Source organism: Somniosus microcephalus, chromosome 20 (assembly GCF_052327205.1).
Source record: "Somniosus microcephalus isolate GS21.2 chromosome 20, FLI_Smic_1.0, whole genome shotgun sequence".
NCBI lineage: Eukaryota > Metazoa > Chordata > Chondrichthyes > Squaliformes > Somniosidae > Somniosus > Somniosus microcephalus.
Window position 1 is genome coordinate 24439070 of NC_141006.1, and position 17194 is coordinate 24456263.

Consider the following 17194-nt stretch of genomic DNA (forward strand, 5'->3'; position numbering starts at 1 on the left):
TCCATTTTGCCAGGCGGTCACCTGTTTTATTTTCCCTTTTCTTCACCTCCTGAATCAAGATGATTCTTGGGGAAGAGGGAATTATATTGCCTGCAATTGCATTCACCATTTTCACTCAGTTAATCTAGTGTCTTCTCTCAAGTTCTTAAACCCTCAATGTAACATTTGGAAAAAAATATTCACTGTAATTTCGTTTGGCTTTTTGAGTTCCATACGGTTCAACAATTTCCTTCAAAGAAGCATTTTATCTGGCCATTTCATTTCATTTTGCTGGTTTGTGCTTCCTCCATGTTGTAAGGGGGGAATTCAGAGCAGTAAAATTCTGTGAAAAGTAAACTTTGGAAAATCAGATTTTCTAACAGCTGAACCATATTGTCGAGGTGGCTGGTTTTGTTGTAGCCTGTAAGACCATGATGTGGTTATTCCTAGAAGATTAGGCGTAGAGAGACTTGTGTTTTATATGGTGTAAATCTCAGTGAGTTCTCGAAGTGCTTCATATACAATGAGTGTTGTTAGGTAGACAGATATGGCAGCCATTTTGTTCACAGCAAGATCCCACTAGTTAATCTGGTGAAGGAGGAATCCCGACCGACCCCTCTTCAAACAGTACCATGGCATCCATTACATCCAGCTGAACCAGTGAAGTGGGCAGTTGGGAGTCTTAGTCTAACTTCACCTCTGATCGATGGGACTCCCTCTACTGTATTGAACTATCAACCTGGATTATGTACTCAAATGCTCTATTGAGGCTTGACCCCCACCAGCTTTTGACTGAGAAGTGACTGAATGAGCCTGGCTGACACCCACAGATGATGGAAGCAAGTGGCCATCTCCTCCAGATGTCACCGTTGGCTCCTTTTCAACGATAGTTGTTTGTTTTATAGACGTTAGTAAAGGCATTGGCTTAGAGAGTCATGGCAGAATGACACAGGCTCCCTCTTCCCAACTCACCATAAACATTTAGTGCAGTCATCTAAAGAATAACTTTGTGACAGTTCAGTGTGGCAGACAGAAATCTATATTTTCTCCTAGGAGTGGTATAAGTTTGCAGGAACTGAAAAAGTATTTGTTCTATATAGTCCTAGTGGGGGTTAACCTGGTAGTGGTCAGTTTAAACTAATTTTTAAATTTCTTACAGCAGTATCTTCCATAAGTTTTTGTTGCACAAATTAAAATAAAAGGCTTTTTAAGGTGTAGGATTCTGAGTGTCGCTCCTTTTCCCTAGTTGGTAGTTTGTTCGGAGAGCAAGTGACCTTCTGTTGTGAAACAATAATTCTTCTTCTTAGGCAGTCCCTCGGAACCGAGAATGACTTGCTTCCACATTAAAAATGAGTTCGCAGGTGACTGATGAGTCCAATGCGGGACCTACAGTCTCTGTCACAGGTGGGGCAGACGATGGTTGAAGGGGCGGGTGGGTGGGGTGCTTGGGTTGACGTGTGCTCCTTGCGCTTGGCTTCCACTTGCTCCCGGCGAAGAGACTCTGTGTTCAGCGCCTTCCCAGATGCTTCTCCTCCACTTTGTGCGGTCTTGGGCCAAGGATTCCCAGGTGTCGGTGGGGATGTTACACTTTTTCAAGGAGGCTTTGAGGGTGTCCTTGAAGCATTTCCTCTGCCCACCTGGGGCTCTCTTGCCGTGCCGCGCTTGTTTTGGGAGTCTCGTATCGGGCATGCGGACAATATGACCCATCCATCGGCGCTGATCGAGCGTGGTCATAGCTTCGATGCTGGGGATGTTGGCCTGAGCAAGAACACTAATACAATGTACAGACATTTGTCCCAAAGGTATTTTTTTGACCTTTTGTGGTATTTGAATTATTTCCAATTTAGATTTTGTAGTCTTTGCCAAGTAGCAGATGAAAAGTAATTAAGTATATTCACAGAGTGATCAGCCCCCATGTTGTAAGTGCTAACTTACTGCATCAGGACACAGAGGGTAATTTTGCAATTATTTAACCTTACTATTTACATTTGTAATCTACATGTCTACAGCCTGCTGCATACCTAACTACATTGGAATATCTACAAGAAAGTGCAGGGTGTTAAGCCATTTTTATAATTGTCAGACCATGTGCTGCTGCTTGTATCTGTGTCCATAAGAACATAAGAAGTAAGAGCAGGAGTAGGCCAGATGGTCCTCTCGAGCCTGCTCCGCCATTCAATAAGATCATGGCTGATCATCGACCTCAACTCCACTTTCCTGCCCGATCTCCATATCCCTTGATTCTCCATGAGTCCAAAAATCTATCGATTTTAGTCTTGAATATATTCATCGACTGAGCATCCACAGTGCTCTGGGGTAGAAAATTCCAAAGATTCACTACCCTCTGAGTGAAGAAATTTCTCCTCCTCTCAGTCCTAAATGGCCTACCCCTTATCCTGAGACTATAGAAACATAGAAGATAGGAGCAGGAGTAGGCCATTCGGCCCCTCGAGCCTGCTCCACCATTCAATGCGATCATGGCTGATCATCCAAAATGTTGGCCCCTAGTCCTAGACACTCCAGCCAGGGGGAAACAACCTCTCAGCATCTACCCTGTCAATCCCCTTCAGAATCCTGTATGTTTCAATGAGATCACCTCTCATTCTTCTAAACTCCAGAGAGTATAGGCCCATTCTACACAATCTCTCATCATAGGACAGCCCTCTCATCCCAGGAATCAATCTAGTGAACCTTCATTGCACCGCCTCCAAGGCAAGTATATCCTTCCTTGGGCCTATACTTATTGGAGTTTAGAAGAATGAGAGGGGATCTTATTGAAACATATCAGATTCTGAAGGGACTTGACCGGGTAGATGCAGAGAGGACGTTTCCCCTCGTGGGGGAATCTAGAACTAGGGGACATAATTTCAGAATAAGAGGGCACCCATTTAAAACAGAAATGAGGAGGAATTTCTTCTGAAGGTTGTGAATCTTTGGAATTCTCTTCCCCAGAGAGCTGTGGAGGCTGGGTCATTGAATATATTTACGGTGGAGACAGACAGATTTTTGAATGGTAAGGGAGTCGAGGGTTATGGGGAGCGGGCAGGGAAGTGGAGTGGAGGCCAAGAGCAGGTCAGCCATGATCTTATTGAATGGCGGAGCAGGCTCGAGGGGCCAAATGACCTACTCCTGCTCCTACGCCTTATGTTTTTATAAGGAGACCAAAACTGTGCACAATACTCCAGATGTGGTCTCACCAAGGCCCTGTACAATTTTAACAAGACTTCCTTACTTTTATACTCCAACCCCATTGCAATAACGGCCAACATGCCATTTGCCTTCCTTATTGTTAGTATGCATGCTAATTTTTTGTGCTTCTTGCACGAGGCTCTCTCAAATCTCTCTGAACACCAACATTTAAAAGTTTCTCACTATTTAAATAATCTGTTTTTCTATGGTTCCTCCCAAAGTGAATAACCTCACATTTCTCTACGTTATACTCCATCTGCCACTTTACTGCGCACTCACTTAGTCTATCTATATCCCTTTGCAGACTCTGTGTTCTCCTCACAGCTTACTGTCCCACCTAGCTTTGTATCGTCAGCAAACTTGGATACATTACACTTGGTCCCTTCATCTAGATCATTTAATATAGATTGTAAATAACTGAGGCCCCAACACTGATCCTTGCGGAACCCCACTAGCTACAGCCTGCCAACCTGAAAAAGACTCGTTTATCCCTACTCTCTGTTTTCTGTCCGTTAGCCAATCTTCAATCTATGCTACTCTCTTACCCCCAACCCCATGAGCCCTTACCTTATGTAATGACCTTTTTATGTGGCACCTTATCGAATGCCTTTTGAAAATCTAAATATACTACATCCGCTGGTTCTCAAGCTTTTTTAGCTTAAAGCACTATCTACAGCCCTAGTTATTCAATTCGCCAGGACGCTGGTCCCAGCCAAGATTAAGTGGAGCCTGTCCTGACTGAACAGCTCCCTCTTTCCCCAGTACTGGTGCCAGTGCCCCATGAATCAAAACCCCTTCTTCCCACACCACTCTTTGAGCCATGCATTTAACTCTGATCTGCTTGACCCTATGCCAATTTGCACGTGGCTCAGGTAATAATCCAGAGATTATTACCCTTGAGGTTCTGCTTATTAATTTAGAACATAGCTCCTCAAACAACCTCAGCAGAACCTCCTTCTTAGTTCTACCTATGCTATTGGTTCCTACATGGACCATGACAACTAGATCCTCTCCCTCCCACTCCAAGTTCTCCTCCAGCCGCAAGGAGATATCCCTTAACCCTGGCACCGGGCAGGCAACACAGCCTTCGGGACTCTCTTTCACGGCTGCAGAGAACAGTATCTATCCCCCTGACTATACTGTCCCCTACCACTACCACATTCCTTCCTTCTCCCCCCACTTGGATGGTCCCTGTACCATGGTGCTGTGGTCAGTTTGCCCATCCTCCCTGCAGTCTTTTTCCTCATCCATACAGGTAGCAAGTACCTTGTATACAGCCAAGGTCCAGGGCTGAGGCTCCACCATCACTACATCCTGGGTCCCAATACCTTCCTGACTCGCAGTCACACCCTCCTGTCCCTGACCACCGACAAACTCTAAAGTCCTACTTAACCTAAAGGGTGTGACTGCCTCCTGGAACAAAGTGTCCAGGTAACTCTCCCCCTCCCTGATGCATCACAATGTCTGCAGCTCGTACTCCAGCTCAACAACTCTGAGTCGAAGTTCCTCGAGTTGCAGACATTTACTGCAGATGTGGGTGCTCTGGATCGCGATGCTCTCCACAAACTCCTACATGCTGCAGTTACGACACACCACCTGCCCTGCCATCTCTAACCTTTTTATTTATTAATTAATCAGTTAAAGCTTTTATTCAATTGATATTTTTTATTTTATTATTTTAAGTTATTAATTTAATAAGCACTAGCAAGTTACAGTTTCTCAGCTCTTATTTTAACCCCCTTCCCTAAATAGAGATACTCACCAACCAATCACCTACCTGCTCTCCTGTGACATCACTCTTTGATTTTTGTTGTTGTTTTTGAATCAGAGCCTCGCGCTGCCACTGCTTTAATTCAGGGCAGCGCTTTATCCTCTCGCCGCTGCCACTGCTTTAATTCAGGGCAGCGCTTTATCCTCTCGCCGCTGCCACTGCTTTAATTCAGGGCTGCTCTTTATCCTCTCGCTGCTGCCACTGCTTTAATTCAGGGCAGCGCTTTATCCTCTCGCCGCTGCCACTGCTTTAATTCAGGGCTGCTCTTTATCCTCTCGCTGCTGCCACTGCTTTAATTCAGGTCCACTCTCGGGCCGCTCTTTATCCTCGCCGCTGCCGCTGCTTTAATTCAGGTCCGCTCTCGGGCCGCTCTTTATCCTCTTGCTATTGCCGCAGCTTTAATGACCTGCCGGCTGTATCTCAGTCCGTGGCCTGCCGGGTGTATCTCGGTCCGCGGCCTGCCGGTTGTATCTTGGTCCGTGGCCTGCCGGCTGTATCTCAGTCCGCGACCTGCTGGCTGTATCTCGGTCCGTGGCCTGCTGGCTGTATCTCAGTCCGTGGCCTGCCGGGTGTATCTCGGTCCGCGGCCTGCCGGTTGTATCTCGGTCCGTGGCCTGCCGGCTGTATCTCGGTCCGCGGCCTGCTGGCTGTATCTCGGTCCGTGGCGTGCCGGCTGTATCTCGATCTGTGGCCTGCCGGCTGTATCTCGGTGTGTGGCCTGCCGGTTGTATCTCGGTCCGTGGTCTGCCGGTTGTATCTCGGTCCGTGGCCTGCCGGTTGTATCTCGGTCCGTGGCCTGCTGGTTGTATCTCGGTCTGTGGCCTGCCAGTTGTATCTCGGTCCGTGGCCTGCCGGGTGTATCTCGGTCCGCGGCCTGCCGGTTGTATCTCGGTCCGCGGCCTGCCGGTTGTATCTCGGTCCGTGGCCTGCCGGTTGTATCTCGGTCCGCGGCCTGCCGGTTGTATCTCGGTCCGCGGCCTGCCGGTTGTATCCGCGGCCTGCCGGTTGTATCTCGGTCCGTGGCCTGCGGGCTGTATCTCAGTCCGCGGCCTGCCGGCTGTATCTCGGTCAGTGGCCTGCCGGCTGTATCTCGGTCCGTGGCCTGCCGGCTGTATCTCGGTCCGCGGCCTGCCGGCTGTATCTCGGTCCGCGGCCTGCCGGCTGTACCTCGGTCCACGGCCTGCCGGCTGTATCTCGGTCTGCGGCCTGCCGGCTGTATCTCGGTCCGCGGCCTGCCAGCTGTATCTCGGTCCGCGGCCTGCCGGCTGTATCTCGGTCCGCGGCCTGCCGGTTGTATCTCGGTCCGTGGCCTGCCGGCTGTATCTCGGTCCGTGGCCTGCTGGTTGTATCTCGGTCCGTGGCCTGCCGGTTGTATCTCATGAGTGTGAAGTTAGAAGTACTCCTGGCAAAAATATGTTATGTAAAACAGACTCTAACTTTTTACAATTTAGCACTCACATTCTCCAGCTATTGATCAGCATGCATTGAGGACTATGTTTAACTATTTTGCCATTTTATTTTCTTAAGTTACACTTATTTGATAATCATACAAGGAGTATCTTACCTCAAAAAATATAATAATCGGCCACCACCAACTGAAGGGCCTTCCAGTGATAGTTGAGGACCAGGAAAGACGTGACACAATGGGATAGGAATCGGATCTAGGCATGCCCCTGAAGACCCATGCCCACCCATTGTCTGAAATTCTTCCCTGCAAGTGAAGGTCACCACAATTTGTGCTCGAGAGAAAGAAAAGAAAGAACTTGGCTTTATATAGGTCCGAATCATGTCCTGAGGTTGCCCCAAAGTGATTCACATCCAATTAATGACTTCTGAAGTGCTGCACTGGGTGTTTTCCCATTGTACAGTTGGGCTGCCTTCTCCATTAAGGATTCCTTTATTTAATGGTTAGATTTCTGATTTTGTGGAACTTTTCAATCGGCAAATGTTGCAGGTTTCTGTTTATGTTGGAGGTCGGGCCATCAGAGCAATTTGTAACTGCTGAAAGAAGTACTTGGATTGATATAATAACTTAAAACATGTCAAAGTTCTTCACACAATGAATTCCGACTCGGTATGTTCCTGTGTGCTGTGATTTCTGAAGGTTGATAATGACATGAGCTTAATCAGCTCTGTTTATGTTCTAGTAGCTGTCATTTGTCTTTCAGCCGTTGCTGAGTGAAGGTTGTGGCCCAGTGAGGATTAAATTTCTGCTCTTTGAATAAGGTAGCAACTAAAGCACAGTAAATAATTTAGATGCAAATTTATTGATTACTTAGAAAGTGTGTTTTAATTACAAGGAGATATCATTGCAGAAAGCAGCTTCTTGATGTAATCATTCAAGGGAACCTTAATTAACAGAGGGCGATCGTTAATAGACCAAAACATTCACCTAATCCATTAGCAGTGGCTCATTATTGTCTCTGTTTAACAACAAACGGTTGTTAAGAAGTCACTGACAACTGTAGCTGTTTGATCTGTTGCCGAGTCTTTTTGTAGATGCAGTTAGTCTATTGCTTTCAAGTGTAATGCTGCCTTTATACTGTGGGCACCCGTTTGATACTAATAACTGATTTACAATAATTTGAGGCGGCAGCACTGAATCATACTGTCAGCTCCGCACCACTTCAAATTCTGTGCAGTAAAATGAGAAAGCGGAGCAATTTTCATGAGTGCCTAAACTGGCATGCAATACTTTGCTGACTGGCGTCCAAATGTTTAATGTTTAATCAACTAACGTAGATAAATTAAAGGAAGTGCCGGACGCCACCCAGGACTGGAAAATTAAATATCAATAAATGTGCTTCGCACCTGTAGCTGCTGTGAAGCCAGAGCAGTGCGAGAATAACTCCTCAGTGCAACAAGGAGCTTACATTTGTATAGTGACAACAACAACAACAACTTGCATTTATATAGTGCCTTTAATGTAGTAAAACGTCCTAAGGCCCTTCACAGGCATGTTAGCAGATGACTGCCGACGCAGAGCCACGTAAGATATTTGGACAGATGACCAAAAGCTTGGACAAAGAGGTAGATTTTAAGGAGTGTCTTAAAGGAGGAGAGAGAGGTGGAGAGCTGGAGAGGTTTAGGGAGGAAATTCCAGAGCTTAGGGCCGAGACAGCTGAAGGCACGGCCGCCAGTGGTGGGGAGCAGGAAATCGGGGATGCACAAGAGGCCAGAATTGGAGGAGCGCAGAGATCTTGGATGGTTGTAGAGCTGGAGGAGGTAGAGATAGGAGAAGGGCGAGGCTGTGGAGGGATTTGAAAACAAGGATGAGAATATTAAAATCGAACCATTACTGGACCGGGAGCCAGTGCAGATCAGTGAGCACCTATTCATAGCTCAAGAAGCATCTCAAGACATGCAATGAATTACTTTGACGTGCAGTGACCTATTATGCAGGTGTTCTGCACACCCCAAACAGAAATAAAATGAGTGACCAGCTTGATCTGCTTTGGTTGAGGGAGGAATGATGTCTCGTACTCGCCAGCCGAACCCAAATCAACCTCCGTTTGGTTTCAGTTGTATTGCTGTGAAGCACAGTGACCCAGCAAATGGAGTACAACTGGGTTATAAGTGTGGATATTCATCACCTCTAATTTCTGTGGAGAAAGAACTGTGGACTATGTTTTACAGTGGAAAAAAGTTCAGTGCAGAAATTCCAGTAGAAGAAATGATTAATTTTGTGCTCCAGTTAAGTGTTTTATTCAGCGCTACATTCATTGTTCTTCGATCGGGCAGTGCGTGGATGAGTTGTAGTTTAAGGCTCCAATAATTTTTTGGAAGAGCAGCAGTGACATTTGCATTTCTCACATAACTAACCTTGAGGGGACTGCCCACTTCTTGCCAAATTGTGCGCAGTCTTGTGCAAGTGACACATTTCTGCTGGGAACTGAGCCAAGGCTGCCCAGACCTATTTAATTTAGTACCTGTAACAATCATCAGTGGGAGAAGTCTCTTAATCTGTCCAACTTGGCTGGATCCCAAGCCCAGTAACTTGGGGAGTGAAATGGTCAGCGTGTTTCAACTATTGTCGCTCAGTAGCTCCTGTATTGCAATTTGTTCAATTAAATTAAAACCCAATTGAAATGCGTGTTGGATAGCAATCTCACAGTTCGAAGGTGGAACCATTGTAACTGCTCATCATGGCGTACTCAAGATTCATAACTATTGGCTCTGGCTACCTACAATCATGTTTTAAATAGTAAATAACCTCTGCGGAATGAGTGGTTTGTTTGCACCTTGTTTCTTCTGTGGGAATACTGGTAAACAAGTGATTTTAATGCAGTTCAGATGAACGGTTGTCAAATTTTGTTTTTTCTTCACATTTCAACTTGGGCCCATTTTCATCAACAATGTGCCTACATTCAGAACTTATAGCAAAAAATACTCAACGCAACTAGTTTCTTAACGTTTCCTATATAGCATCAGTTCAGTAAAAATTATCACCCCAACATTTTTTTTACCAAGAGCCGATGCTTCTCAGCAAACACTAGATTGGAAGCTGGTCCTGTTCTCGAAGATCCCACCACCTTGGTAAACCATGACTGAGAGAAATAAAACGCATCAATGAGGATAATTGGGAATTCTTCCCAATGGCACTGGAACAAACTTTACGGTAAGCCAACTGTTATTGGCTACATAGCCCAGACGGGCTTTATTTTAGATTTAGTGCTCTTGGAGCAGAGCTGCACGTGATTGTAATGATATCAGCAAATAGTGATGATATTTGTCTGTGTTTGATTACTTATGCCTTACAACATATTTGTCTGTGTTTTTGATTACTTGTGCCTGACCAGCAGAGGTCATGTGAGAGACAAGCAGTCCAGAGGAGTTTTACTTTCAGTTTCATTCTAGATGCATCACAGCATAGTGTGTTCTGTAAAAAGCTGTAGAAAGTCTTGAACAAGACTTTAGATTAAACAACATTCTCTTTCAGAAATGAGTCTTTATTGAACCCAAAAAGAAATCAATACATGATGTCAGAAGTGGCTGAAAGAGAGGAAGAAAAAAAAAACTGAAGTTAAATCAGCTCTCCACAAATTAGCAAGCCAAAAGAGAACATCGTTGCTTACCATTAGAGAATAGCTAACGAAGTGAAAAATGGAAGGTTTACACCCACCGGCGACGCTTCAATTAACAGGTAATGTGGCTGAAAATTGGAGAAGGTTCAAACAACGTTTAGAGTTGTATTTAGCGGCAATCGGAGCTGACAAGAAAAGTAATAAACAGAAATCGTCACTGTTCTTGCATGTCGTGAGTGATGAAGCGCTGGAGGTGTATAATAACTTCACATTCGCTGTTGATGGAGACAAAATGAAGCTAGATAAAATAATGGAACAGTTTGAGGCCTATTGCATACCTAAACGCAACGTGACCTTTGAGAGGCACAAATTTTTCACATGTGTACAGAAAATCGGCGAGACTATTGATCAGTATGTGACTGAACTGAGAAACCGGAGCAAATCGTGTGAATTTGGGGGACTCACAGACTCGCTGATAAAAGACAGACTGGTGTGTGGTATTCGAGATAATGGTCTAAGGGAAAGACTGCTAAGAGAGCAAGATCTAGACCTGGGAAAAGCCATAGCACTGTGTAAGGCTACAGAGACTGTGAAGTTGCAGGCAAAGGAGCTGTTCAGTGACAGTAGCTGCAACGTGGATGCAGTGAGAAAGAACGGATACAAACCGTTTAACAAAGAGAGCGCCAATGTGAAAAAAGAGACGTGGCCAGCAAACGAAAATGAAAGAGACAATCGGAAGTCATGTAGTCGATGCGGTACACAGCATCCACCAAGAAAGTGTCCAGCATATGGTAAAACATGCAATAGATGCAACAAAAACAACCATTATGCCCGTTGCTGTAAGAACCAAGCGCAACAAAGCAAGGTCCATACAGTAGATGAAAGCGAGATAGAGGAATTCAATGTAGATGTTGTGTCTGAAAACAAAAAAGAAAGAGACTCGATGTTGACACTAAAAGTGAATGACATACACATTCCATTTAAATTGGATACTGGAGCACAAGTTAATGTGATATCAGAGACCGATTTTAAGAGAATTAGACCCAGACCAAAGTTACATGGAATACAAGTGAAAGTGACCGGATGCTCAGGTACTGATATACCAGTGAAAGGAAAATGCATTGTCAAAGTAACACACAAGGACAGAGAGCACACGCTAGCATTAATCGTGGTGCCAAAGGATGTGCAAGCCATACTAGGGTTAAAAGCCTGTGAGAGACTGAACCTGGTAAAGAGAGTCCTCGTCGTGGAAAGCGAAGGAGAGACAGTCTATGATGAACTCATGAAAGAGTACAAAGACCTATTTAAGGGTCTAGGCTGCATTCCAGGAGAACACACGATCAGAGATCAGAGTAGATAAAAGTATGACACCGGTCATACATCCATGCAGAAAAGTTCCGTTTGCTCTTCAAAAGCAACTGAAGGCAGAGTTGGACAGGATGGAAAGCCTGAACGTGATTCAGAAGATAGATGAGCCAACTGAGTGGGTGAGTTCCCTCGTCGTAGTGGACAAAAAGAATGGAAAGCTCAGAATTTGCCTGGATCCAAGAGATCTAAACAGAGCAATAAAGAGAGAGCACTTCAAGCTTCCTACACATGAGGAAATCATGGCACAGTTTGCAAATGCAAAATATTTCAGCAAGTTAGATGCGTCCTCAGGATTTTGGCAGATGAAGCTGGACGAAGCAAGTTCAAGACTGTGCACGTTCAACACTCCATTTGGCAGATACAGATTCCTAAGGTTACCATTTGGCATTGCCTCAGCTCCTAAAGTGTATCACAAGACTATCCATATGATCTATGAGCACCTGGAGGGAGTTGATACATCAATGGATGACATCATAGTATGGGGAACCACGAGAACTGAGCATGACGAGAGACTGAAAAAAGTGCTGGAAGCAACAAGGAAAACAAACCTGAAGCTGAATAGAGAGAAATGCCAGCTCGGGGTGACAGAACTGACATTCGTGGGAGATATCCTTAGCAGTGAGGGCATCAGACCAGATCCCAGAAAGGTGTCCGCCATTGAGAATATGCCAAGGCTACAATGCAAAAAGGACATGCAGAGGTTTAATGGAATGATCAACTACATGGGTAAATTCATATCCAACCTCTCAGGAAAAAATAGCGCCACTGAGAAGACTAACTGAAAAGAACATAGAATGGGAATGGAATCATGAGCATGAGAAGTCATGGAGCGATCTAAAGAAACTGCTCACAGAGGAACCAGTTCTGAGGTTTTATGACCCAGCGAGACCCATCAAGATATCATCAGATGCATCACAGAGTGGGCTCGGTGCCGTTCTTCTGCAACAATATGACTACTGGCAACCTATTGCATATGCATCGTGCTCAATGACAGACGCGGAGACGCGATATGCTCAAATAGAAAAGGAGCTGCTCAGCATCACATACGCCTGTGAAAGATTTCACCAGTATGTGGCAGGACAAGCAATCAGTGTAGAGACTGACCATAAGCCCTTGATTGCATTGTTCCAAAAGCCACTGAATAGCTGTCCGCTTAGAATACAAAGAATGATGATCAGGCTGCAACGCTATACACTGAATGTTGCATACACACCGGGTAAGCTGATGTATACAGCAGACACGTTGTCCAGAGCTGTTGACCCAAGTGAGCCCGCAAACACCACAATGGATGAAAAAGTGAACGCCTACGTGGACATGATCACAAGTGCACTGCCCATAGCAGATGCAAAAATGGAGCTCATAAAGACTGAGACAAACAAAGATGAAACAATGAGACGACTGAGAAAAAGCATCTTGGATGGATGGCCCAACATGAAGCAAGACTGCTCACCTGATATAGCAGAGTACTGGAACTGCAGGGCGGAACTATCAGTGGTCGAAGACATCATCTACAAAGGAAGTAAAATAGTTATCCCAAAGAGTCTGAGAAGAGAGATGCTAAAAAAGATCCATGGAGGACATCTGGGAATCGAAAAGTGTAAGAAAAGAGCACGAGAGGTGATGTACTGGCCACGAATCAACCAAGATGTGACAAATGAGGTGTCAAACTGCACAATATGCCTGAAATATCGAGCAAGCAATCCGGTAGAACCACTAAAGCCACACCCAGCACCAGACAGACCTTACCAGAAGGTAGGCGCTGACCTATTCGTATGTCAAGGGAAGGACTATCTTGTCATCACAGACTATTACTCCCTGTATCCAGAGGTTTGTAGACTGTACACCACCACTGCAGAAGCTGTGATAAGAAGTATGAAAGCCATATTCTCCAGACATGGCGTGGCAAGCGAGGTCTTCACAGACAACGGACCCCAGTTTAACAATGCAAATTTCCGACACTTTGCCAAAGAGTGGGACTTTGTCCACACAACGTCAAGTCCTCACTATCCACAGTCCAATGGACTAGTGGAAAAATCGGTCCAGACAGTGAAAAGACTGATGTACAAGGCAAAAGACAGTGGAACTGACTTCTACCAAAGCATGCTTGTATACCGCACAACGCCGCTCGAGTGTGGTATGTCACCAGCCCAACTCCTGATGGGACGTCGGCTAAGGTCAAACCTACCCATCCCGGAGAACCTCCTGAAAACAAAAGAGGGGGAGAAAGTGAGGAAGTTCAAAGAGCAACAGAAAGAAAAGCAAAAGTACTACTATGACAGAGGAACACAAAACCTACCTGAACTCCACACTGGTGACCAAGTAAGGTTGAAAGACAAAACAAACACATGGACTCAGAAGGGAACTGTCCTGAGTGAAGTTCAACCAAGATCATACACCATTCAGACAGATGAGGGTGCTGTTCTGAGAAGAAATCGTCGAGATCTTCTCATGGGACCAGCCACAGCAGGTCAAGAGACTGATACTGGTGAACAACCTGATCACACAGCTGAGAACCAATCATCTGAGGCAACAACTCAGATTCAAGGACAATCAATCAGAAAATCCTCAAGACACGTGAAGCCTCCTGAGAGACTCATTGAGCAAATTTAAGGACTATTGTTAAAGAAGGAAGTAATGTTATCTTATTCTTTCTTCAAGTTCTAGTGTATTGACATATTTCATGTGAACACACAAAGCAAGGGTAAAAAACCTTGATCATGATAATAATGTAAGTTCATTAAATGTTGTTAGTTAAAAGTAGAATACTTTTGTTTTAAGAAAGGGAGATGTAATGATATCAGCAAATAGTGATGATATTTGTCTGTGTTTGATTACTTATGCCTTACAGCATATTTGTCTGTGTTTTTGATTACTTGTGCCTGACCAGCAGAGGTCATGTGAGAGACAAGCAGTCCAGAGGAGTTTTACTTTCAGTTTCATTCTAGATGCATCACAGCATAGTGTGTTCTGTAAAAAGCTGTAGAAAGTCTTGAACAAGACTTTAGATTAAACAACATTCTCTTTCAGAAATGAGTCTTTATTGAACCCAAAAAGAAATCAATACAGTGATGGGTGCAGATATAAGTTGAAGTGCAGTGGTCAGCGAGTGCAAATCGTAGCACGTTAAGTTTAATGGTTACCAAATTGTACAGGTCACATATTGGATGTACTTACTGATCTCCATGCCAAAATTCCTGATGTGCATTCCCATCACACAAAGCTAAATCATAAAATTTACTCCAATATGCCTTAGTTGGGTACTTATCATGGCACAGTGGATAGGCATGTTGCTCTTTCCTCTCTGGCATCAGGGTTCATATTAATCACGGACTGATGGGATAAAAGTCTCCCCTCTCTTTATGGCTTGGACCCACTACCGTCTAACTCAGAGGCGAGAGTGCTATGCCTGAGCCAAGCTGACGCTGATGCCTTTATTTATTGAACCCAAAACACTATTGGACTTTTTTATGGGTTTATCTACCTGCAGAGATTAGCGTGTAAAGTTAAGGCACTTGGGATTGGGGGTAAGGTACTGACTTGGATAGAGAACTGGTTGGCAGACAGGAAGCAAAGAGTTGGAATAAACGGGTCTTTTTCTGAGTGGCAGGCAGTGACTAGTGGGGTACCGCAGGGACCCCAGCTATTCACAATATATATTAATGATCTAGACAAGGGAACTAGATGTAATATCTCCAAGTTTGCAGACAACACAAAGCTGGGTGGGCATGTGTGCTGTGAGGAGGATGCCGAGAAACTCCAGTATGATTTGGACAGGTTGGGTGATTGGGCAGATGCATGGCAGATGCAGTATAATGTGGATAAATGCGAGGTTATCCACTTTGGTGGCAAAAACAGGAAGACAGATTATTATCTGAACGGCAATAGATTGGGAGAAGGGGAAGTGCAACGAGACCTGGGTGTCCTTGTGCACCAGTCGCTGAAGGTGAGCATGCAGGTGCAGCAGGCGGTTAAGAAGGCAAATGGCATGTTGGCCTTCATAGCGAGAGGATTCGAGTACAGGAGCAAGGATGTCTTGCTGCAGTTGTACAGGGCCTTGGTGAGACCACACCTTGAGTATTGTGCGCAGTTGTGGTCGCCTTATCTGAGGAAGGATGTTCTTGCCATGGAGGGAGTGCAGCGAAGATTCACCAGACTGATACCTGGGATGGCAGGAATGACGTATGAGGAGAGATTGGGTCGATTAGGCTTATATTCGCTGGAGTTTAGAAGAATGAGAGGGGATCTCATTGAAACTTATAAAATTCTAACAGGATTAGACAGACTAGATGCAGGAAGGATGTTCCTGATGGCGGGGGAGTCCAGAACCAGGGGTCACAGTCTAAGGATAAGGGGTAAGCCATTTAGGACTGAGATGAGGAGGAATTTCTTCACCCAGAGAGTGGTGAACCTGTGGAATTCTCTACCACAGATGGTAGTTGAGGCCAATTCATTAAATATATTCAAGAAGGAGTTAGATATATTTCTTAAGGCTAAAGGGATCAAGGGATATGGGGAGAAAGCAGGGACAGGGTACTGAATTTGGATGATCAGCCATGATCTCAGTAAATGGCGGAGCAGGCTCGAGGGGCTGAATGGCCTACTCCTACTCCTGCTCCTATCTTCTATGTTTCTATGCAGTTGCACTTTCATGGAATTATATTTGAACCCCTAGGACTTTCTGTTCAACCACCCCCTTCAGAGTCTTTCCATTGAGTGCATACTAACATTTTTTGTAAGTTAATACATTTTGGGAGCAAAAACACTTATCCACTTAAGTTGCATCTGCCATCTGTTTGTCTGTTCTGCTTACCGGACTGTCTTCCTGCTATTATACTTCTCCTTGTTGTCATACCCCTACTTTTATGTCATCAACAGATTTGGAAATTTTGTACATACACCAAGGACAAAAATGGACCAGTACTGAACCCCTGGGGTATACCACTTCCAGCTCTTCTCCAGTCCGACAACACTTCTTTACCCTAACTCTTTGTTTCCTGCCATCAACCAACTTTCTATCCATGCTGCTACATTTTGTGTTATACCACATGCCTGACTTTTTCTAAGTCTCTTGGGAGACACCTTATCAAACACCTTCTGAAAATCCATATACACTAAATCTGCTACATTCCCTTTATCTATCCAATCAGTCACTTTAAAAAAAAAACTCCATTAAATTTCTCATATGACTTGCCCTTTAACAAATCTGTACTGGAGCTGCTTGATCAGCCAATGAATTACGTTGGAAGTGCAGTCGCTGCTGTTATCTAGACAAATGCAACAAAATTGCTCACGGCGATGTCCCACAAGCAGCAAGTGAATGGATGACCTGATAATCTGTTTTTGGTGGTGTTAGACTGGGGAGGCATCTTGACCAGAAGAACCGGTGAAAGACGTCGAGGCTGAAGTGGGAGACAGGACCATGATGATCAGGCTCCTGTGGTGCCACCATCTTGGCTTTTCTTCCTCTTCTGGGTGAAAGCGTTGTGGAATGTGCTCTCGCCAATAGAAGGGCTCGATTTAGAATACGCCGAGTACTAGTTCAGATGGAGCTCTGAGCACACATGGGATATGTAGCTGGAAAACCGACCTCCTCAAAGAGTTAGATGTGTATAAGTGAAGACATTATTATAGAAAAACTATAATTAAAGGGCTGAACTTGTTAGAAGAACATTTATATAGCACCTTTCACATTTTCAGGATGTCCCAAAGCGCTTTACAGGCAATGTATTAAAGAAAGAATGAACTTGCATTTATATAGCGCCATCCACCACCTCAGGATGTCCCAAAACGGTTTACAGCCAATTAAATCTTTTTGAAGTGTAGCTGCTGTTGCAATGTATGCAAGTGTGGCTTCCAATTTGCA